The sequence below is a fragment of the Cnephaeus nilssonii genome (genome assembly GCF_951640355.1).
Source record: "Cnephaeus nilssonii genome assembly, chromosome: 13".
Taxonomy (NCBI): domain Eukaryota; kingdom Metazoa; phylum Chordata; class Mammalia; order Chiroptera; family Vespertilionidae; genus Cnephaeus; species Cnephaeus nilssonii.
This window is the reverse complement of record NC_137084.1, coordinates 46665581-46689085: the sequence shown is the minus strand read 5'-3', so window position 1 is coordinate 46689085 and position 23505 is coordinate 46665581. Positions and strand designations below refer to the sequence as shown.

Genomic DNA, 23505 nt, shown 5'->3' with positions numbered 1-23505 from the left:
GGTGGCACTGGTGATTTTGACAGTGACAAGAGATGGTGAAGACCACAGCACGGTCAAGGAAGAAAAGGCCTCCACACGGGACATGAGTAGCTTGGGGCAGGCACCTGTGGACACCTGCAGAGTGCTGTGGGCAGGTCCTGAGCCTGTCTGCTCTGTAAACCTCACCAGAAGCAGAGGTCTCTCCTGAGAGCCGGAGCCAGAGCAGGCCGGAAGGAAACAGTAGTGAAGACAGCTGCTCTCACGTGCACTTGGGGCTTTACAAAACAATTTGGGAGAAAATAGGAAAGTTGGCTTTCCTGCGGAATGAATGGAAGCAGAGCCAGTGAATGACTGTTTTGTGACTATTGTTGCAGTCCTTTATTTCCTGTGAAGGATGCTGTTGCCTGAAAAGTGAGAGCTACCGAGTACGGGGACTTCTTGTCAAGATATCTATACATCTCTTTAAAACCTGATAAATATAAAATGTAAATATAAAAACCTATAAAATATGCCCCACACAATGCAATTTAATGGCCTGAGTCAGAGTGGTTTTTAAAGATTAAAATAAAGTACGCAGTTGCAGAAATCCCTTTTAATATACCTAATCTATTAGAAATACAAAGCTCAACCAACTGGTTTTTCAACTTCCCTTTATCGCTAATGATGAGACTGGTAGTTTGAAATATGCCTAAATGTCTAGCTTTGAATTTAACTGGACAAACCTGATTCTTGCCAGGATTATCAACTCTTTGAATTCTAATTGTGGGAGCCACCTCCTTCTGAATTTCACTCCACCTAACTTCCTATTCTCTGTTCCCTTTCTGATGCTCAACTAGCTATTTCATCTTTGCTCAACTTCTCTTATAGTGTGTATTATTATGACTGGCTCTTCTATGTTAAAAGTAGTATTTGTGTTTTTTCAGTAGGATTAATTCTTCCCTTATCTCTAGACGAGAATCTGTCAAGACATACCCTAACCAAAGAACAAGGCTTGTTCAATGATGATCGTGGATAGAATGACTAAATTCTAGGCTCTTATCACTGTGGAGTCTTCATTCATTCAACAAATACTCACTGAGAATCAGTTAGGTGCCAGCCAGTGTGCTCAGCACTGTAATACAGCAATGAGTAAACGCTATCCCTTTGCTCTTGGTGCTTAAGCTATTGAGAAAGACAGGATAATATTAAACAATGATTATGTATTATGCATATTATGCTGTCATCCCTAAAACTATGTTTTTAAATTTTTTAGGGGGGGGGGTTAGTCATAGACCTCTTGAGTTTGATCAATGTCATGGACCCTTACCTCAGAAAACAAACGCACTCCAAAAACTTGCCAATAATTTCAAGTCCTACCATGAACTCTGGGGTTAGTATTCCTACCCTTAGATAGGGTAACATCCAAATCAGATGAAACCTGAAGAAGCAGAAATTCTAAGATATATGGAGGGGGAGGTAGACTAAGTGCTGCGGAGTAGCAGCAGTAAGGATGGAAAATCAGTTCCCATAGCTTTATCTCACATGTGTTATCGCCAGCTAACATGCATAATAATTAATGTTTCCAGGAATAATCCACGACTGAGGACCCAATGCCCCACAAGTGAACTTTGCCCTCCCCCAGGAGAACACTAAGAAGCTACCAACTCATTCACCTTTGCTCTAGTGCCGTACCAATACCGTGCGTGGTAAGAGGTGCTATAAACGAAAGCTAAGCAGGGGAAGGGGGGTGGAAAGTTACTGGGGTTTTGTGTCTGTGCTATTTTATATAGTTGTGTGGAATGTCAGGAAGCCTCCTCTGATCAGGTGATAGTCGAGCGGAAGTCTGCAGAAGTAGGGGAGCAAACCGTGGGGGTATCTGGGAGAGCATTTCAGGCCGAGGGAGCCTTGAAAAGGAGGAGGCCCGGGGCTGAGCGGAGTGAGTACGGTGGGTGGGGAATGAGGTCAGAGAGGGAGTGGAGGCTTGTGTGGCTGGCCTCCCAGGGCCGGGGATAAGGGAGAAGCAGAATTTGAGGGCACCAGACCGTGACAGGATCACGGAGTGCTGCTAGGGAAGCCCAGGGGGAGGTGTTTTGCATGGTTACAGCCACAACTGCACAGATTCTGCCGTGGAGGGGCGGTTAGCCATAATCGGATAATGTGGCGAGACTTCCCAAGCCTCACCTGACCAAGGTAAGGGTTCGTGTGTGTGACCAGGGACACCCTCTGTGTGTGTGTGAAGGGTGGGATGGGATGGAGCCAGGAAACTGAAAAACAATGGGGGAAATACCGAGGAAAGGGAATAGAAAACAGAAGAGGAGGATAGCTCAAGTGGGAAGAGCTTAGAAAGGGCGAAGGGTCGGGAAAGGGGGAGGAAGGAACTGTTTGTTAAGTGGCCACTCTTTGCCCACATGCCTACATGTATGTTTTAACTTGGTTTTAAAGTCATACGAAGAGATGGGTGTTATTCTCCCCATTTTACAGATAATAAAATAACTTGGCAAGCTAGTAACTAGGAGGAGAAGGCAGCTTCATTATTTTGTCTTCAGTTCTTACCTGCTTTCTTATGTTGCTGAATTGATTTATTCATAATACTACGTATGGGGAAACAAAATGATGTTCCAGGTAGGAAGACAACAGAAGGATGACGAGGTGGCAGGCTAGGAAGAAATTTTGAATTCTGGGCTCTCCTCCTTGTGGGATTACACGCCTGGCCTTACAAAAAAGGCCACAAGATGGCAGCAGCATCTCACCTGTTGGTTGGGCGCCGGGGACACATGCTCCAGGGCCAACTGTTGGCAGTACAAAAATATTGAATAAAAAGTACTGTGTCCGTTATAGTACCTATTTAGAAACGGACCCATCTTAACCAGAAATTCTTGTCAAGAGCCAGAGTAAAGGACCCTAAATTCACAGAAATACACCTATTCATGTGCATTAGGAGCTTGACATTTGCCTCCAAATAAACAGAATTAAAAAACAACAGCACCATTCCCAATGCTGTGTGGGAGTTATGTGAAATGGTAGAAAGCAGTGGTCAAATTTCCATTTGGGATGTCAGAGAGATCTGTGTTATAATTCCAGCCAGGAAACTTAGCTGCATGGTATTAGGCAAGTGAAAATCTTTCTAAGCTAATTTATTCATCATTTATTCAACCCCTTAGGTTTATTGTAATATTAAGTAGCACACAAAGAGCTCTTAGTGAAGGGTCTGACACCAATCAATAAACTGTGACCAAGTTGATAGCAAAAAAACCAAATAACACAATTAAAAGATGGGCAAGGGACTTAAAAAGACATTTCTCCAAAGAGGATTTACTTAGGCCACCAGATATATGAAAAGATGCTCAACATCAGAGGATCAACAGGGAAATGCAAATCAAAACCACAAAAGATATCAGCTCATACCTGCTAGGATGACTATTATAAAAACAAGCAGAAGGTAAGTGTTAGTGAGGATGTGGAGAAATTGGAACCCCTGTACATTGTTGGTAATAATGTAAGATGATCCAGCTGCTATGGAAAATAGTATGGAGGTTCTTCAGCAAATTAAAAATAGAACTAGCATATGATCCAGCAATTCCATGTCTGGGTATGTATCCAAAAGAATTGAAAACAAGATCTTGAAGAGCTATTTACATTCCCGTGTTCATTGCAGCATGATTAACAATAGATCAGACATGGAAACTACCTAAATGTGCATCAATGAGTGGATAAAGAAAAATGTGGTGCCCTAGCCGGTTTGGCTCAGTGGATAGAGCATCGGCCTTTCGGACTGAAGGGTCTCAGGTTCGATTCTGGTAAAGGGCACATGCCCGGGGTTGTGGGCTCGATCCCCAGTAGGGGGCAAGCAGGAGGCAGCTGATCAATGTTTCTCATCATTGATGTTTCTATCTCTCTCTCCCTCTCCCTTCCTCTCTGAAATCAATAAAAATACATATTTTAAAAAAAGAAAAATGTGGTATAAATACAATGGAATATTATTCAGCCTTAAAAAGGAAGGAAATCCTACCATTTGTGATAACATGGGTGAACCTGGAAGACATTACACTAAGTGAAATGAGCCAGTATCAGAAGGACAAATGCTGTATGATTCCCCTTATATGAGGTATCTAAAATAGTCAAACTTGCCCTAGCCCCGTGGTCGGCAAACCGCGGCTCACGAGCCACATGAGGCTCTTTGACCCCTTGAGTGTGGCTCTTCCACAAAATACCACAGCCTGGGCGAGTCTATTTTGAAGAAGTGGCGTTAGAAGAAGTTTAAGTTTAAAAAATTTGGCTCTCAAAAGAAATTTCAATCGTTGTACTGTTGATATTTGGCTCTGTTGACTAATGAGTTTGCTGACCACTGCTCTAGATGATTCCAATATGCAACCAGGGTAGAGAAATACTTCTCTGGACCAGCACCCTCACTGTCCAGATGGCAAAGAGAGGCTCAGAGAAAGTGAAGGGACTTGTCTGGTAAAATGAGATAAGTAACCCAAACCAAGGTCTCCTGACTCCTAGTCCTGGGTTCTGTCTCGCACACGACGCTGCCTCAGGCTCACTTTCTGTGGAACGCTCTGCCCCAGTCAAATCGTCTCCTGTGATACTCCCTGAACACCCCAGGGTCACTCCTGGGTCAAACCCACAGCAATACAAGCTGCCACTGGAGTGCTTATCATGTGCCAAACACGGAGCAAGTCAATTACATGTGCTATCTCTAACCCATGCAAGCTCCCATGCAAGCTCCCCAGGAAGGAGTGAGGATTCCCGTTGCGAGAGGAGGAAGCAGATATTCAGAGACGTTCAGGGGCCAGCGGACGTCACAGCCGGCGAGGAGGAGCCGGAATCTGAGGCCGGTCTGCTGGACTCCAAAGCCCCGGCTTTTCCACTACACTCACTGCCATCTGCTCCTTCCCCACCTTACCTTCTGGGTTGTTTCTTCAAGAGCCAGCTCTAGTTTCACTCCCTTCCCCAAAGCCCTTCCACCTACACCACAGGGATCTTTTTATTCACTCAACATTCCTGGCACTGATCACCCGCATTAGCCTGTTTGGCAAAGTCTCCCTCATGTGGTAATTTATTTTGTCATGTGTATGACCCGTTTCCTTCTCCATGAGTCTGGGGAGGAGGGGGACCTTCCTCTAACTGTGTTTCTTTCTTTCTTTCTTTTTTTATTTTTAAAATATATTTTATTGTTTTTTTACAGAGAGGAAGGGAGAGGGATAGAGAGCCAGAAACATTGATGAGAGAGAAACATCAATCAGCTGCCTCCTGCACACCCCCCACCGGGGATGTGCCCGCAACCAAGGTACATGCCCTTGACCGGACTCGAACCTGGGACCCCTGAGTCCGCAGGTCGACGCTCTATCCATTGAGCCAGACCAGCCAGGGCTCTAACTGTGTTTCTGTCCTGGTTCTGTAGCTGTTTCAAGACGTGGCGATACCGCAAGATCCTAACACCTGGTCTTCTGTGAGCCTCCTCCCCTGGGACTGTCTGGAGCCGGGAAGGCCTGTCAGCCCAGGTAAAGTGGAAAATTTGAGCTGGGAAGGGTGGCGCTCCTTCAGGCTGAGATGTGGGTGATGTTTACAAGTAGGCCTGTAGGTGTCAGCAGAAAGCTGACAAAAAGATTTGAGAGAGTGAGAGTCTCAGATGAACTGAAACTCTCAGGCTGGAAAGAGTTTTTCTCATCGTAGCCATCGGCCTGAATCTAGAATAACCTCTCCAGCATAACAACGACCATGGCAACGTTCCTCCCAGCCCAGAGCCTGGCGGTGCGGAGCCCACAGCTGCCGACGTGGGACCTTCCATGTTTGCGCAGCTTTGTTAGAATGCTGTTCCTGACCGAATGTGAAACGCGGCCTCCTTGTAGCGTCCACCTATTCTACAAGAAAAGTGGAAACAGCCCATGATCTGCAGCTGAGCCGAGGCCTGTGGGGGCCTACACCTCTGAGTTAGGCCCTCCGCACAAGATGGATTATTCTAGGATGTTGCTGACACCAGGGGGGCCCACTGCTCTGGGCTGTGCTTCCTCCCTTCTGGCCTAAACATTGTCCACCCTCAGAGCCTCGGGGAAGGAAAGAAGCGAGCAACACGCCTTTGGCAGAGTGCAGTCCTCTCAGACCCAGAGAGGGACTCTTCCCAGCAAAGTCCCAAGACGTGGAGTGTGTGTGTTTTGCTCAGCGAAGTCTCCTTTTCACTTCTGTTCTTCCCAAGGGCTCCTCCCCAATAACCTGTTCCTTACTTAGCCAACTCACTTTCTCTGCTCGAAAAATATGGAGGGATTACCACTGTACCTTCTGGTACCAGTTGTAGTCTTTAGAAATATGTAGAACAAACCCAATGTCTCTTCTGCTAGGGATCTAAAGACAGATTCACCCATCCATCCATCATCCATCCATTCATCCATCCATCCATCCATCCATCCATCCATCCATCCATCCATGCATCCATCCATCCATCCAACATATATCTTCATTGGGAGCCCACTGTGTGCCAGGCACTGAGTCTCCTAGTAGGCAGTCTCAGTCTTCACCTGAGGATATACTTTTATTGATTTTAGAGAGAGGAAAAGAGAGAGGGAGAGAGAGAAACATCAATTGGTTGCCTCCCGCAGGTGCCCCAACCCGGGATGGAACCGAAGCCTGGGGAGTGCCCTGACTGGAATTGAACCGCAACCTTTTGGTGTACAGGACGATGTTCCACCCAACAGCCACCTGGCCAGGTGGTAGGTTCACTTCTACGTGGTGGGTTTCTGAGAAGGGAATGGAGGGATACGGGAACTTGCATTTACTGAACACGAACTGCCTATCAGGCCAGGGGTTAGGTGCTTGTTTTACGTGCCTTCTATTGTTTAAGCCTTCCCACTGTTTAATAAGGTAGATTATCTATGTCTCTATTTTTCAAAGGAGGGAGCTGAGGCTTAGGGAACTTACATAATTTAACTCAACAGCCAGTAAGTGGCAGAGCTGGAGTCCAGATACAGAGCTCCCCAAATGCAAACCACCAGGCTGTGGGCCTCATGTGGGAATCCCAGAAGAGCTGAAGGGTGAGCATGGTCCCTTCAAGTCCTGTAACTGAAATAAATACTAATTAGGTTTCCTTGTCAAACTTTCAAACCCAAACCCCTCATTTTCTCTCTCTCTCTTAAAAAGGTTTACAAGTGATTGCTTTGTTGTTTCCTGTAGAAGTCAAATTTCCTGCCAGCGCTCCTCCATTGTAAACTGAAACACATGACAGGGCATAGGAAAGTCAATAGCAGTCATTTGGGTATTCATCAGTTTGTTTTTCTTCTAGAACTAGTTCTTAGATCATATTTATTTTAATTGATAAGTTGCTGTGATAATATCAAAGAAGAATTTAAACAAAATAAAAATTAACCCAAATCTGTGTGCAAGCATATGAGCCTAACCAGTGGTTAAGGACAACAGGGGGGTGGGGGCATGTGTGGGGAGGGGTGTGGGATGGGAATGGGGGGATGAGGACAAATATGTGATACCTTAATCAATAAAGAAATTTTAAAAAAATTAACCCAAATCTCATATCCTAAAACAACTATTTCCATTCTAATTCATACCCATATGTGTATATTTTTTCAATTGTAAATTCTTAGTAAATATAGGCTATTATCATAATTCCAAATGTTTTATATAGTAATTATTTTCACTCAATATTATTTAACATCATTTACCCATGTTTCTATGTATTTTCCCTAATGATCACTTCCTTTTTTTTTCTTTTTTAATCCTCACCTGAGGACATTTTTCCATTGATTTTTAGGGAGAGTGGAAGAGAGAGGGAAAGACAGAGAGAAACACACCAATTGGTTGACAGTTTTGTACCTGGTCCAATTCTACCTTTCTCAAATCTAATCTCTGTTCATGCTATTACACCGACTTTCTTTTTATTCCCTTTCTCATTACATTATGTTGAAATCTCAGAAAAATGGAACACATGCTCTGAAGACACTCTTAGCTCAAATAGTTCAAGTGGAGTTTAAATAGTCTTTCTCCCACTCAATTTACCAATTTAGTAACTGTGTCTTAGCCCAAATTCTCTAGATCACTGAGCCTGGGGTTAAAATTAAAGTGCTGATGATTTTTTGTGGGTGGAGGCCGAGTTTAGGAAGGTAAAAGTGAAGAAAAAGGCACATCAAGCAATGCAGCATGATGCATTACCATGCCAGCAACAGCTTCCAACAAACCATGATGAGCAACAGCAGGCCACTTAGCAGGTAGATTCCTTGAGCCACAGGAGTCTCTGTCATGGCCTCAGGGAGGAATCACAATCTCAAAATAGTCTGTGGAAGGGGAAAATGAGAAAAGTGCACCTGTTGGCTTCATGTCTGTCTCCCATTTCCTCTTTGTTAAGGTTTGTGCCACTAGAAGATAACTCTCCCGGACTTCTGTGCAACTTCAATGATGCATCATCCAGTCTGTTGACACCAGCTCCAGAAGGAAGATTTGGTGCCCTGTGTTATGGCATTTCGTCCTGAGAGGAAGAAGAAAAGTGGTGCAGGTGGGAGGATGTGCGGGTCATGCTGGTCTGAGCTTCAGTTCTGACTGCAGGGAGCTCAGCAGAGGCAGCAGCAGCCCAGAAGGTGAGTGCCTTTGGGAAAAAGGAAGCAGGCAGAGGGGTGAGGTTGTGCACCATCCACAGCACAGTCAGATACCACCCTCCTCTCTCCACCGCAGTGCATGGTGGAGGGCCTCAATGAGAGCGAAGCAGATGTAGAGGATACTTCCTAAGCTTTGTCTTGCTGGTAGCTTTGCTCCCTCGGACACTTTAAAAAAAGTATATATATTTTTATTGATTTCAGAGAGTAAGGAAAAGGGAGAGAGAGAGAAACATCAATGATGAGAGAGAATCATTGCTCCACTGCTTCTGCACGTCCCCTACTGGGGATCAAGCCCGTAATCTGGGCATGTGCCCTTGACTGGAATCAAACCCAGGACCCTTCAGCCCGCAGGCCGACGCTCTACCAACTGTGCCAAACCAGCTAGGACTATTGGACACTATTGATCACTCTCACCTTGAAACTCTACTTTCCTCTTGTTTTCCTGATGAACAGAATAGTTTCTGTTCCTGCTTCTCTGGCTGTGACTTCTTAGGGACCTCTTCCTTCTCCCACCTCTTAAAATGAGATGTTCTGTGTGGTTTCATTTTTAGCCTTCTTGTGTTCTCACTCTCCACACTTAGCTGTCTTCTATGCACTGATAGTTACCAAGTCAATATCTGCAGCCCAAACCTCTCTGCTCTAGATCCATGGAGATGATGGCTAACCTATCTCTATCTGATAACTCAGGTGGTCAAACTTAAGAGTCCTAGAAGTGAGCTCATCTTCTATCCTCTTTCCCAACCCTCACCAGACCTGCTTTTCTCCCTGTAGCTCTATCTTGTACATGTCACCACATCAAGAACCCGGCAGTTACTTCTTTTCTTCAGATTTCATATCCAATGAGTCACTATTGATCTTTCCTCCTAAATATCTCATTGATCCAGACCTCTTCTCTGTTTCCATGGCCACTGTTTTATTTCAGAAATGTAATCACTTCCTAAATGTTCTCTCTGCCCTTGACCTTGCCTCCTTTCAACCCATTTCTTCTGAGCTGACCCTGCAATTATAACTTTAAAAGGCAAATAATCATGACCAAATAAGGTTTACTCCATGGATATAAGAAAAGTTCAGAGTTAAAGGTACCTACTTATATAATTTATGGCATCAGTGTATCAAAGCAGAAAAATAATATGATCATCTTAACAATGCTAAAATTTTTTGATAAAAATCAACATAGATTTTTGATTTAAGAAAATCTAAATGTGTTAATATTAAGGGATATTGATCTCAAACCAACCGTCAATATTTTACTTAGCAATAAAGCATTGAAGAAGTATTTCCATTAAAACTAATACTTGGATATTATCATTTTTTAAAATATATTTTTACTGATTTCAGAGAGGAAGGCAGAGGGAGAGCGAGATAGAGACATCAATGATGAGAGAGAATCACTGATTGGCTGCCTCCTGCATGCCCCCTATTGGGGGTGGAGCCTGCAACCTGGGTATGTGCCCTTGACTGAAATCGAACCCGGGACCCTTCAGTCCACAAGTCGACGCTCTATCCATTGAGTCAACCAGCTAGGGCTGTCATTATAATTATTTACCATTACTCTGGAAGTGCTAATCAGTGAGGGAGGTATAAATATTAGATAGGAAGAGAAAAAATGATCATTACTTGAAGATTATATGGTTGCTTGAAAAACCATCAGAACTAATAAGAGAGTTAAAAAGTTTGACAATTATGATAGAAATATTTAAAAAACAATACTTTCCTTATGTATGGGCAATAATTAGTTAAGAAAGATAATGGGAAAAAGAACCCATATATCATGGCAATCAAAAATAACCAAAGTACCAAGTAATAAACTTAATGATAAGTGTGAAAATTTATAAAACTTTACCATCTAAAATAAAATTTAAATAAAGGGAGAGATATTCTATATTACTGTACTGGAAGAGTAAATATTATAAATATATTAATTTTTTCTCAAGCTAAGCCTATAAGTTTAACAAAACCCCAATAAAAATACCTAGAACTTTTTTTAGAATATGAAAGAAATCTATTTTAAAGTTTATTTGGAAAAACTTTTGCACAGGTTTTTAGGTATTCAGAATGCTCTACTATCTTTTCTTTAAGAAAGGATTGAAATACACTCCTGCTGTGCCCCCTTCCACACTTATATCCTTAATAATCCTCAACATATATCTCTATATCCTTAATAATCCTTAATATATAACATGGCACTGTCTATAATAATAACAATCTAAGTGTCCAAAAATAGGGGATACATGTAGTCACTTCAAAAGAGGTAGAAGAATATTTAGGAACAAAAACTATTTATGGAAAGATATTTAAAATAACAAAGCAGCAATGGAAATGCAGCCAGTAGGTGGAAAGAAGTTAGTTTGACAACCTGGCACTAGGATTCTGATAGAGAGGGACTGTTGATTTCGCAGCATAACTTATCTCGTTATTGTTTAGAGCAAAGCAAAAGGAGTGCTGAATTGCCTGGTGCAAAGGGAATGGGAATTGAGAATGAGTGTTTTGGAGTTCACAGCTAGAGGAGATTAAATTTGGAGAATGAAAGGGTTAGGGAGGGAGGCATAGAAGCTGGGCAAGTGGAGAAATGGCCAATGAGAATTTTCCGGTGATAAGGATGACTAATGAACTCTTCAAAGAACTTCTCCCTATTCTCAGTTTCAAGTTGTTCTCTGAGTGCTTCTTTGTTTTTCTTTAATATAAGCCATCCTCTTTTGCTCCCAAATCTTGCCTAGAAGTTTGCTTGTTTCGACCATATTTGGGAGAGAGAGGGGTTGGGGAAGTATAGAAGGGACAGTTTTGCCCAGGAGGTGAAATGATGAGTCGGGATCAAGGTAGAAAATCTGAGCTATAGATGATCAAAAGAAATATACCCCCATTCCTTCCCTCTCTCCAAAAAAAACCCCAGAACCCTCAGAGACACTGGTGGGGACTTGGGTTTCATGCCATTTATAGGGTGGGGGTTTGAGCAGAATTCTTTGATATATCGAAAGTTGGGGAGACTCCAGTAGGTTGGAGGCCCCTGTCAAGTACACAGGGAATAGGGGTGAGGAAGCTCAGAAAAAAAAACTGTTTGGAAGGATACACAGAATCTGAAAGTTACTTATGATACTAAGATTACGAACAACATTTATTTTATTTTGCTCATCTGTATTTTAATTCTCCTGAGCGAATCCACATTACTTGTTTAATTTTAGAAAGAAAAATGTACTGAGGGAATAGGTAACCCATAGGCAGAAAGCTGATTGCTGATTGCCAGGGGCTGGGGGTCAGGGGGACTGGGAACTGATTCCTTATCAGGCATGGCTTTCCTTTGGGGGCAATGAAATGTTTTAGAACTAGAAAGAGGTAGTGGTTGTACAACATTGTGAATTTAGTAAATACCACTGAGTTGTTCATGTAAAAGTGATGTATTTTGCCTTGGCCAGTGTGGCTCAGTTGGTTTGATTCCTGGTCAGGGCACATGCCCTGGTTCAGGACTTGATCTTCAGTGGGGGGTGTGCAGGAGGCAGCTGATTGGTGTTTCTCATCAATGTTTCTCTCTCTCTCCCTCTCCCTTTCTCTCTCTCAAAACAATAAAAATATACTTTAAAAATGATTTATTTCATGTTATGTGAATTTCACCTCAATAGAGAAAAAAGAAAACAAAAATCTACCGAGGAACAAAATATACAACATAAATTAGATTCTGTCCCTCTTCTGTTTAAAATCCTTTAGGGACATCCTAACTCTTGAGCCTGGCAGACAAGGCTCTTCATGTCCTGGCCCTGTCGCTGCTCCACCACAGTCGCCCCTCCCTGTAAACCTTTCTCCCCAGCCATACAAAGCCGTGCGCAGTGCTCTCAAAGGGCCTATTCTTTCCTGCCTCCATGCCTTTGTATGGGTTTTCTTTCCCTGGAATGCCCTTCCCCTAGTTACTTTCCACTCATCCTTCAAAACTCAGCTGAACTTCTCCTCCTTTGAGCGGCTTCCCCTGATTCCATAGCCTGGGGGTACCTCTTTCCTGTACCCCCAAGAACCTTCTGGACATTTCTCTATTTTATCAGTATAGGTGATTGGGAACCTTGGAGGACAGGGCCTGGGCCTTCCCTCTCTTTAGCTTCACAGCCTGGTCCAGGACAGAAGCCATAATGAATGTGAAACGAGTGAGAACAGAAATGAATGTGAAATGAACGAGATGAAAGTAACCTTTTCTAATGTAAAGGGTAGTTACACAGGGTGTGAAATTGAAAATGATTCAGGGATGTTTAACTGGCTTACTATGGCACTTATCATGGAGGAATGGACGATCTTTCATTTTTCTTCTTACTTTTTAAAAATATATGCTTTTATTGATTTCAGAGAGAGGAAGAGAGAGGGAGAGAGAGATAGACACATCAATGATGAGAAAGAATCGTTGAGTGGCTGCCTCCTGCACACACCTACTGAGGATCAAGCCCAAAATGTGGGCATGTGCCCTGACGGGGAAATTGAACCTGACCTCCTGGTTCATGGGTTGATGCTCAATCACTGAGCCACAACAGCTGGGCTCTTCTTACTTTTTTATGAATTATTTAGGAATTGAAACAAAAATAAAAATTCTGAATAACAGGTTAATATAAATGTCAATCTAAGTAACAAAATAGTCCCATATGGGGCTTAGAGGGTTGCAGAATACTGATGGTCTTAGGAAATAAGGCTAAAAACTCAATTACTCTTACCAAAACAACTCATGATGGGTAATAAGTGAGATTATATTTTGGTCCCAAAACTAAGATATAGTATTCCATCTTAGGATGGTGTTGAAAACACCTGTCTTACAGGATTTTAAATGAATCTAAGTCCCTAATGAAATAATGAATCTATGCAAAAATCATCAATGGTTCCAAACTATTCAGTGAAAGGATGATGAGGAACTTTATAATGGTTGTATCAGGCTGGCAACCCCTGAATCTACTGTTCAACCTTAGTGTTATTAAAAGTGGACAGCCAGCCCGGCTGGTGTGGCTCAGTGTTTGAGCATTGACCCAAGAACCAGGAGGTCATGGTTCAATTCCTGGTTGGGCATATGCCCGGGTGTGGGGTCAATTACTAGTGGGAGGCATGCAGGAAGCAGCAAGTCAATGATTCTCTCTCATCATTGATGTTTCTCTCTCTCTCTCTCTCCATCTCCCTTCCTCTCTGAAGTCAATAAAAAATATGTTTTTTTAAAAAAGCAAAAGTGGGCCAGCCAGACTTAATTGCCCCCTGATAAGATGTTGTAGCAACTACACATAACCATTTAAGTATAGTCTTGCTAAAAGAATTGAACCTGAATTTAGCAAGTCTCTAACACCAGACTGTCAGAAATATAAAGGAAGAGAAGCATGTTAAATGATACCATAAGGACAGAAGAAATCAAGTCAAGAAGATGGAAAAATTCTACAAGACAAGTGATTAATTTCTTTAATAAATAAATCTTATGAAGAAAAAGGGAGGTGGAAATTATACATTGAAGGAGATAAAAATTTAAGAGATAAATTTGAATAAAAAGATATTTTTGAGACAATCTGGGAAAATTTACATGGATTGAATATTCATAATATTAAGGAATTACTAACTTTATTATGTGTGATAATGGTATTTATCAAACTATATGTTTTTTAAAATTTATTTTCAGAGATTGAAATATTTATGATGAAATGATGTCTTGAATTTGCTATTGCCCTAGCTGGTTTGGCTCAGTGGATAGAGGATTGGCCTGTGGAGTGAAGGGTCCCGGGTTCGATTCTGGTCAAGGGTACATGCCTGGGTTGTGGGCTCGATCCCCAATAGGGGGTGTGCAGGAGGCAGCCAATCATTGATGTTACTATCTCTCTCTCCCTCTCCCTTACACTCTGAAATCAATAAAAAAATATTTTAAAAAAATGCTTATTAAAAAGTGTGTGTTGGAGGTAGATGAAACAGTGGTACAGAATATTAAAAATAGTTGACTCTGGATGATACTGGACACATGGATTCATTATACTATGCCTTCCCCTTTTGTGTATGTTTGAAATTTCCATAATAAAAAGTTTTAAAGAATAAGCCTAACTTTCAGCAGCCATGTGCCAGTGTTCTGAGTACATCTACAAGCCAGGACTATGTCATAAGAGATGGCATTGTTGGACCAATGAAAAGATCTTGGGCCTTGCCTGGCCGGCATGGCTCAGTGGTTGGGCATTGATTTATGAACCAGAAGGTCACAGTTTGATTTCCACTCAGGGCACATGCCTGGATTGCTGGCTCCCAGTGTGGTGCATGTAGGAGGCAGCCACTCAACGATTCTCTGTCATCATTGATGTTTCTATCTATCTCTTTCCCTTCCCCTATGAAATAAAAATAAATAAATAAATAAATAAATAAATAAATAAATAAATAAATAAATAAATAAATACATAAATAAATAAGATCTTGGGCCTTGGAGTCAGAAAGGCCTGGGTTTCACTTTTCAGAATCTGTTATCTGTAAACAGAAATAATATTTACCTTCTTCAGAAGGTTGGAGGAATAAGTGAGAAAATATATAAAGTGTCCATCACTTTGAGTAAATAGAAGTGTTAACTACCTTATTCTTACCCAGTTATTTTCTTTATTTTTAAAAAAATAAATTTAAATAATGTCAAAGTTTATGAAGTATAAAAAATGAAATTCCCCCGATTTCACTCTCGAACAGTTTGGTTTGTCATCAAACAAAATAATCAGTCTTTCTGACTCCATTTTGCTTCAGTTCCTATAATGTGTGGATTAGCAAATTTTCCTTAGTTCGTTGCACATTGATATGCTAATCACTAAAGGAATCAAACCTGTAGCCTAGGAATTATTGAAACAACTTCCTGGCTTGAAACTACCTCCCAAGGAGATAAGGAAGGTATGTTTATCAAAAGATTTTAATCCCAGCTGGCTTGGCTCAGTGGTTGAGTGTTGACCTATGAGCCAGGAGGTCACAGTTTGATTCCCAGTCAGGGCACATGCCTGGGTTGCAGGCTTGATCCCCAGTGTGAGATATGCAGCAGGCAACCAATCAATGATTCTCTCTCATTATTTATATTTCTATCTCTCCCTCTTCCTTCCTCTCTGAAATCAATGTGTATATATAAAAGCCTAAGTGACCATTTGACCATTCGACTGTTTGACCGTTAACTATGATGTGCACTGATCACCAGGGAGCAGACGCTCAATGCACAGGCATGGAAACATGGAACAGACTGATGAATCTCAGAGGGAAGTGGGGAGGGCAGGAAGAGATTAACCAAAGATCTTATGTGCATACTGATGCATGGATTCATGCACGGGTGGGGTCCCTTGGCCTGGCCTTCGCCCTCTTGCAATCTGGGACCCCTCAGAATATGTTGGACTGCTGGTTTTGGCCCAAACCCCACAGACCAGGCTGAGGGACCCCACAAGTGCACAAATCCGTGCACCAGGCCTCTAGTAAAAATATATTAAAAGAAAAAGATTTTTAGGAATCCCATGACTGAGACCAAGGCAAATGGAGTTTGTTGACCACAAGGAAGGAGGTTTCACCATCCCCTTGGACCCTTGCTGCAGTCCAAATGTCAGAGGTCATCAATTGCCTCCTGACCTCAATCCCCTCCTTCCCCTGGCATAAAGGAAGCCTGAATTCTATAGTTTCTCAAGATGATTCTTTAGGATGCTAGTCTGGGATCTTCTGGGTTTTCTGGCTTTCCCAATAAAGTCACTTTTCCTTGTCCTAACTCCTTGTCACTCAACTTATTGGCTGTTGTGTGGTGAGCAGGTCAAGCCTCCACTGGACTGCAGTGTGGATCTCTTTCCAATTTTTTTCTTTATATCTATGAATATAAACAGGTAGTGCTTCCACTTACGTATGGTATGGGTTTCTGTTAAAACAAAAATGGGATCATATATTGCACATTGTTCTGCAGTTTACTTTTTCTACGTTGCAATACATAGTGTTTCTCTTTTTGTCAGCTCATGTGGCTCTGGACTTGTGCGTCAGTAAGCAGTGCCACTCATATGCCTTTGCTTCCCAGTTGTGAACCTTTCTGTGAGCTAGACTCCTACAGCAGAATTGTTGGGTCAAAGGGCACATGTCATGTATGTGTCTTGGTAGTCCTATAACATGATTCTACTGCCCCTCCACAAGTTACTGTTTTCACATTCAGAACTCAGTGTTATCTATTTTCTATGCGTCTCTAAGTTGCGTGCTGAGAGACTGTCCTTTCTGGTCCCACTTGTTTCTCAACAGGCACTGAAAGTGTTTCGGAGAATAACTGTGTTTGATTAGCAAAAAAATCAGCCCCGTGGAAAACAGTCAGGCTCCATCCTGCTATCTGTTCCTGTTAGAGGGTAAAGCGCCGCATGCTGTTTTCAAGGCTGAATGTAGCGGTGGATTGGATAAAATAAACGGCCGTCCTCGCTTTCTTTGTGAAAACCCAGTGAAGATTATGTGCGGCAGGATCCCGAGAGAAAACGCGGGGGAATAAAGCCTCCTCTCAAAAGCTGTCCCAGCGGATGGCAGCTGTGAAAAGGTGGAGGAGTGAAAAGAGGGAAAGGAAATGCAGCTTCAGTTCCCTGGGGAGTTCAGGATCTCGCTTTCCCCTCCTGCTGTTCTAGTGACTTTTCGCGAGGACAGTTCCAGAGAAGGATGGTTTTTAAAAACAGAAATCCAAATGGAATCTAGTTCGTCCTTCCTTATGTAAGAGCACCTGTCATGGGGGCACAATAGTTCCAGGCAGAACTCCTAAGAAAGATCACTTTGTAAGCCCCCCTCTGCCGGGAGCGGGGTGGAGGGGGTAGAGGGGGGGAGGTCAACAATTGCCCTTTGTGCGTGCAGCCCTCCCATTGTTCCACAGTAGAGTTGCTGCTGCTCCAAACCGCTGTCGTAGGTTTGGGCAAGAAGAAATTATTCCATTGTGTTTTAGAAATTAGATCAATGAGGGTGATGTCATTCATGATGTGAGGCTTTCCCTGGGTCCTGGCTGTTCCAGATCTAGGAAGTCACGTGCTGCCCCATTGCTGTCTATATTTCTCTAAGCCTTAGGCAGTATGGCACATAGAAAGTGACCTGGGTCAAATGAGAAACTACTGCCATTCCAACAATCTTGACTTTTTTTTTAGGTGAAGTAAAATCAACATTTTATATATTGATTTCTGAAACAATGCTTGTGAAAACAAGAAATTAATGCCCTGGTCTCTCTTAGATTTAGGGATAGGCTTTAATTAAGTCCAGGTTACAGCTCAATAAGATGTCAAAAACCTTTTATTGTATTTGACCTCTAAAACACTATTTGTCCTTAATTTTTTTTAGCCCTGGATGAAGTCATCTGCCAATCCACAGATAGGCTAACCACAGTAAATGGCCAGTCTGTATGTGTTACCATACGTGACATCTTGATTTTTCTTTGACAGGTAACTTTAATTATTTTGACAAATATTTAATGTGCTAGGTACGGTTCTAGGTGCTAAGGATAAAGCAGAACAAAACAGCATAAAGCCTTGCCTTTGTGGGTTTATTATATTTATTTATTAATGGGGAAACTTCATTCATTCATTCACCCATTTATTCAACTAGCACTTACCTTCTAATCTGACTCGGGCCTGACGCCACTCACTGTGCCTAAACAGGATTTTACCTCTGCCTCAGAGTCTAGCAGGAGAAATAGGACATGTTCCCTCTCCTCCCCTGCTATCCTCCACGTGGAGAGTATAGAAGAGGAGTGCCTCCTTTAGCTTGAGTGGTCCAAAGAAGGTTTCTGAGAGAAGACAAGGAAGATGAGGGTGGAAGGATGACCCGGTGAGGGAGAAAGGCAGTCCAGGTAGTGGTGAGACAGAGCATGGGTTGAGGTCTGGTTCAGGGGAAGTCAATGAGTACTGCTGAATGAATTAATGAAACTCCCCCAGGAGAACATAAACGCCATGAGCTGTGATCTGGGAACTGCAAGTCCTTCCCTGTGGCGGAGCTTAGTGTGTGGGCATGAGGGGCAGGAGCTGGGGCTGAGACGGAGGCAGGCTCTGGCCAAGGTGCTTTGTCCTGATGACAATGAGAAAATTTGGGGCTCACTTTAAACAGCAATGTGTTATGGTCTGATTATGTTGTATTCTTTTCTTAGTAAAAGTGTATTTTAAATATTACACAAGTGGTATCTATTTTAGAGGACTTTTTAGGGACCTTTTTGTAAGAGCAGTGATTTCATTATGCTATTTCTGTAACTGGTACCTGGCTCATCTCTTTCTGTATCACAGTGGAAGGACCTTTCTCCCTCATTGGACCTGACACACTCAGGCTCTCAGTAAAGATTTGCTGTTGTTGAAATTCCATGGACAGCTTAGGCAAGGCTGTGATCTGGCCCAAAAGTGCCACTCTGAGAAACAGGGCTTCACCCCCTAACTGGGAATATTTAACAATGCCCATCCCCACTCAGCAACTGTATTCTGCCAGGAGCTCAAGTTGATTGCAACCACTGCGGACAAAGGCATCAATGCCACTTCTGCATCAGGAACTCAACCTCACAGACCACTCCAGTCACCAAACCCCATGTCTCTGCTACCACCCTCACCAGCAAAAGGAGTGCACTATGATGTCTTTTCCTTCTCATTATGCCCTTCTTCACCAGAATCTCACGCAGATGCATCTGACTGGAAGAGTGCAAGTCACACACCTGTGTTCTAGCTGCAGGGGAAGGGGAGGGGAATGCGTATTCTGCCTTCTAACTTGGTGGGACTCAGAAGGGGAAAATTCTCCTTACTTCAGAAGGGTGTTCAAAAGGCACTGGGTACCCAAAAAGCAGGACAAATGTTCACCAGAATGAATGACTTAGGCCAGTGGTCGGCAAACTGCGGCTCTAGAGCCACATGCGGCTCGTGAGCCGCGGTTTGCCGCTCTGTTGACTAATGAGTTTGCCGACCACTGGGATAGGGGCTTAATCACAAGGAACAACAACAGCCTGTAATTATTGGAATCGAGAGTCAAGATCAGTGGTCAGCAAACTCATTAGTCAACAGAGCAGCAAACCACGGCTCGCGAGCCGCAGTTTGCCAACCACTGACTTAGGCTGGTTTATATATGGCAGGGGGTGCGGGAGGGCTGTTTTCTTTTAGATAGGGTAGCATTATAACTAATGATTAAAATATGAAATGATACACCCACAAGACTATTCATAGAGGCATTATTTTAATAGCAAAGATTGGAAACTATATAAATGTCCAGTAGTAGAGTTTTGGTCGAATTAAAATCATGGTACATCAATATACTCATGGAAGACAATGCACCTGAAAATGAAGGAGAAGGAATGATCCTGGAATATATATCAGTGAAAAAAGGAAAGTGGAGAATTATATATATACAAATATATATATATGGTAGTTAACTTTTTTGTAATAAACAGTGAGGATATATTTATGGTTCAACAATAGAAATTGACATTTTGCTGGTAAAATTGTTAATTATCGGCAATTTCGTACAATTCAATGTAATGTAGGGTGGAGGAGACAAGGATGGAAAAGAGACTTCTTTGAATACATTTGTTATGTATTTTTGACATTGGACTTCTATAAATGTACCTTACACATTCAAAAAAATTAAACTTAATTTAAAATTCCTAAGATTTTAAAGTAAACTAAAAACAATGAGCTTAACTGTATGTCAAGTTAATGTTGTAGCTGCACAGAGAAGATAATTATTTCAAGTAATTCTACAATATAGTATACTAGAGGCCCGGTGCATGAAATTCGTACACCGGTAGAGACCCTAGGCCTGGCCGGCAATCAGGGCCAATCAGGGCCTTCTGGCTGCTGGCCGGGGCCTTCCTTCCCTTGTTGCTGGCTGGGGCCTTCCTTTTTTCCACGCCACCCCCTGGTGGTCAGTGCACATCATAGCGAGCTATCGAACTCCCGAGGGGACACTTTGCATATTAGCCTTTTATATATATAGATTTGCTGTACTAAATATATATAGTGGAATATATTTTAAGGGCAAAGAGAGCTAACACTTCATTTAATAGTTATATTGTTAGTAGAAGTCTTTATACTAGTATTTTGAAACTACTTTCTATATAGTACAACATAAAGTAATAAGTAATTATATTGTTATTAGGAACCAAGATTTTCAGTATAAGAGGACTATGAAATCAAAGGCATTATTAAAAATGAGTTTTAATATTAAATTTGAATTAGAAATATCAGTATAAACTCATGATTATTTTCTTTAAAAACTATATACTATTTCTGTACTTTTTAGAAAGGTCTAGAGGTATTAAAAACCATGACCAATGGCAACCTCTAATGCCTAGACTGTGGTCCCTAAAGGACATTCCCCATTGAAAGTACTAGCACTTCTTGAATGATTGATTGCAAATCTGGGGCAGTACATGTACAAGATGAGGTTGAAATATCTTGCTGAGTCCAAAACTATGAATGTATCAAAGATTCATGAGTTGTATGGAAAGGACTCAAGAACCAATTCAAAGTAATTCCAATTGGCCAGATAGAATAATGTAATTATTAAAAAGTAGCGATTGAATTTTATTGAAATACTTAGAATATATAAAAGCTTAATGATTTCCTGGCAGGGAGGAGGAACTCCAAAATAAATGAGCAAACTCATTGGATGCCATTGGCTGTAACTAGATAAAAATCCTTACTTTGAAAATTGACAGTTTAAGGGAATTAAGTAAGCATTATCCTGACTTTCCAATTTAATCTACCTTTCAGGGTGACCAAATAGCCTTAATTAATGAGGAAAAATTCTTTACAGATGATTCCCAGCTAATAAATGGGGAAGGAATGACAATTAGATAAATCACCAGTTTGCAATCCTAATGATATAATCAAGACAAAGATCAATAAAGGATGAAAGCATTAGATGAAAGGCTTATGGGGAACTTTACAATGAAGAGATCTAGCTGACACCACCTGAACCTGCTGATCAATATTAACATTACTAAGCCTGAAATAGCCAGACAAATGTGTTATTGAGATGCCCCCTTATGGGGAAAAAAAACCCTGAATCCAATAAAGCTTTTATTAAAAAAAATACACACACACACACACACACACACTAGTGGCCCGGTGCATGAAATTCATGCATGGGGATGGGGCGTGTCCCTCAGCCCGGCCTGCACCCTCTCTAATCTGGGACCTCTCAAGGGATGTCCAACTGTCAGACATCCCCCTTGCAATCCGGGACCACTGGCTCCTAACTGCTTACCTGCCTGCCTGCCTGATTGCCCCTAACCATTCTGCCTGCTGGCCTGCTCGCCCCCAACTGCCCCCCCCCCCCCCGCCGGCCTGCTTGCCCCCAACTTCCCCCCTCCCCCCGCTGGCCTGATTACCCCCAACTGCCCTCCCCTCCTGGCCTGATCATCCCTAACTGCCTCTGCCTCGGCCTCACCACCATGGCTTTGTCTGGAAGGATGTCAAGAAGGTCTCCCGGCCTAATTAGCATATTACCCTTCTATTAGTATAGATATCTATATTATTGATTTCGGAGAGAAAGGGAGAGGGAAACAGAAACATTAATGATGAGAGAGAATCATTGATTATCTGCCTCCTGCAAGCCCCTTACTGGGGATCGAACCCGAAACCTGGGCATGTACCCTTGGCCGGAATTGAACTTGGGACCCTTCAGTCTGCAGTCTGATGCGCTATCCACTGAACCAAACCAGCTAGGGCTCTAATAAAGCTTTTAGAACTAACCTCCAGTTTACATGAAATATAGGAGGTGGAGGCTCAGGTTTAAGTGATTCCACAAGGATATACTAGTAAATGGATAAATCCAGGAGATGGGATATTCTATAGAACACCTGGACTAGTTTAATCAAAAGTCAAAGGCATAGGGAAAAAAATAAAGGTGGGGCAAGATGGGGAGAGACTGTTCCAGGTTTTAAGACTCAGAAAACATAATCATCAAATGCAATGTGTGGCCCTCATCTGGATCCTAATTCTACGGAACCAATGATAAAAAAGGGAACTGGGAAAATGGCCTAAAAATTAGATGATATTAAGGATTTGTTTCTTTTGTTAGGTGTGTTACCAGCAGTGTGGTTATGTGAGAAAATATAGGCACACCTCATTTGATTGCTCTTCACTTTATTGTGCTTCACAGTTGTTGCATCTTTATTTGTTTGATTTTTGTGTGTTTTTTTTTACAAACTGAAGGCAAGACCCTCCACCAGCAAATGGATGATGGCTCCCTTTATTGCTATACTCCCTTTATTGCAGTGGTCTGGAACCAAATCCACAGCATCTCTGAGGTATGTCTGCATTCACATATTTTAGAGAAGCAAAATGAAGGATCTAGAAGAGAAATAATAAGAGGCCGAAGCCGGTTTGGCTCAGTGTTGACCTGTGGCCTGATGTTTCTATCTCTCCCTTCTTTTCTCTCTCTCTCTCTCTCTCTCTCTCTATATATATATATATATATATATATATATATATATATATATATGAAAAAATAATGAGAGGTCAGGGAATTGCTTTAAAATACTTCCACAGAAAAAAAAAGAGAATTAGATGAAGCAGTGTGGCAAAACTGAGAGTTGTTGAATCTGGGTGAAGGATATATATATTTTTAAATATATTTTATTGATTTTTTACAGAGAGGAAGAGAGAGGGATAGAGAGTTAGAAACATCGATGAGAGAGAATCATCGATCAGCTGCCTCCTGCACACCCCCTAATGGGGATGTGCCTGCAACCAAGGTACATGCCCTTGACCGGAATCGAACCTGGGACCTTTCAGTCCGCAGGCTGACGCTCTATCCACTGAGCCAAACCGGTTTTGGCAAGGATATTTTTAATACTATCTTTTCTAATTTAATTTATTTGAAAATTTTCATAATAAAAATGGTAGTGGAGACAGACAAAATAGAAATCTTCTGGACAATCCATCCTGATCCTTGTATATCAATGGAATAAAAAAATGGGAAAAGTTATTGCAAAACAGATTAACTTGCTGTTCTTTAGTTGTCAGCTCACACTAAGAGGTAAAAG

At 42.0% G+C, this 23505-nt stretch overlaps 1 long non-coding RNA gene across 4 annotated transcripts; it reads left to right on the top strand.

Moving 5' to 3' along the window:
• Positions 1–1396: 1396 nt before the first annotated feature.
• On the top strand, positions 1397–22854 carry LOC307109753. 4 transcript variants are annotated; one of them, XR_013814409.1, is made up of 6 exons: positions 1397–1664; positions 5363–5462; positions 6555–6665; positions 8309–8537; positions 17826–17926; positions 22673–22854. It is a non-coding gene; the product is annotated as an uncharacterized lncRNA (long non-coding RNA). The 4 variants fall into 4 exon arrangements; XR_013814410.1 differs by lacking the exon at positions 1397–1664 and adding an exon at positions 4369–4796; XR_013814408.1 differs by lacking the exon at positions 6555–6665.
• The last annotated feature ends 651 nt before the right edge of the window (positions 22855–23505 follow it).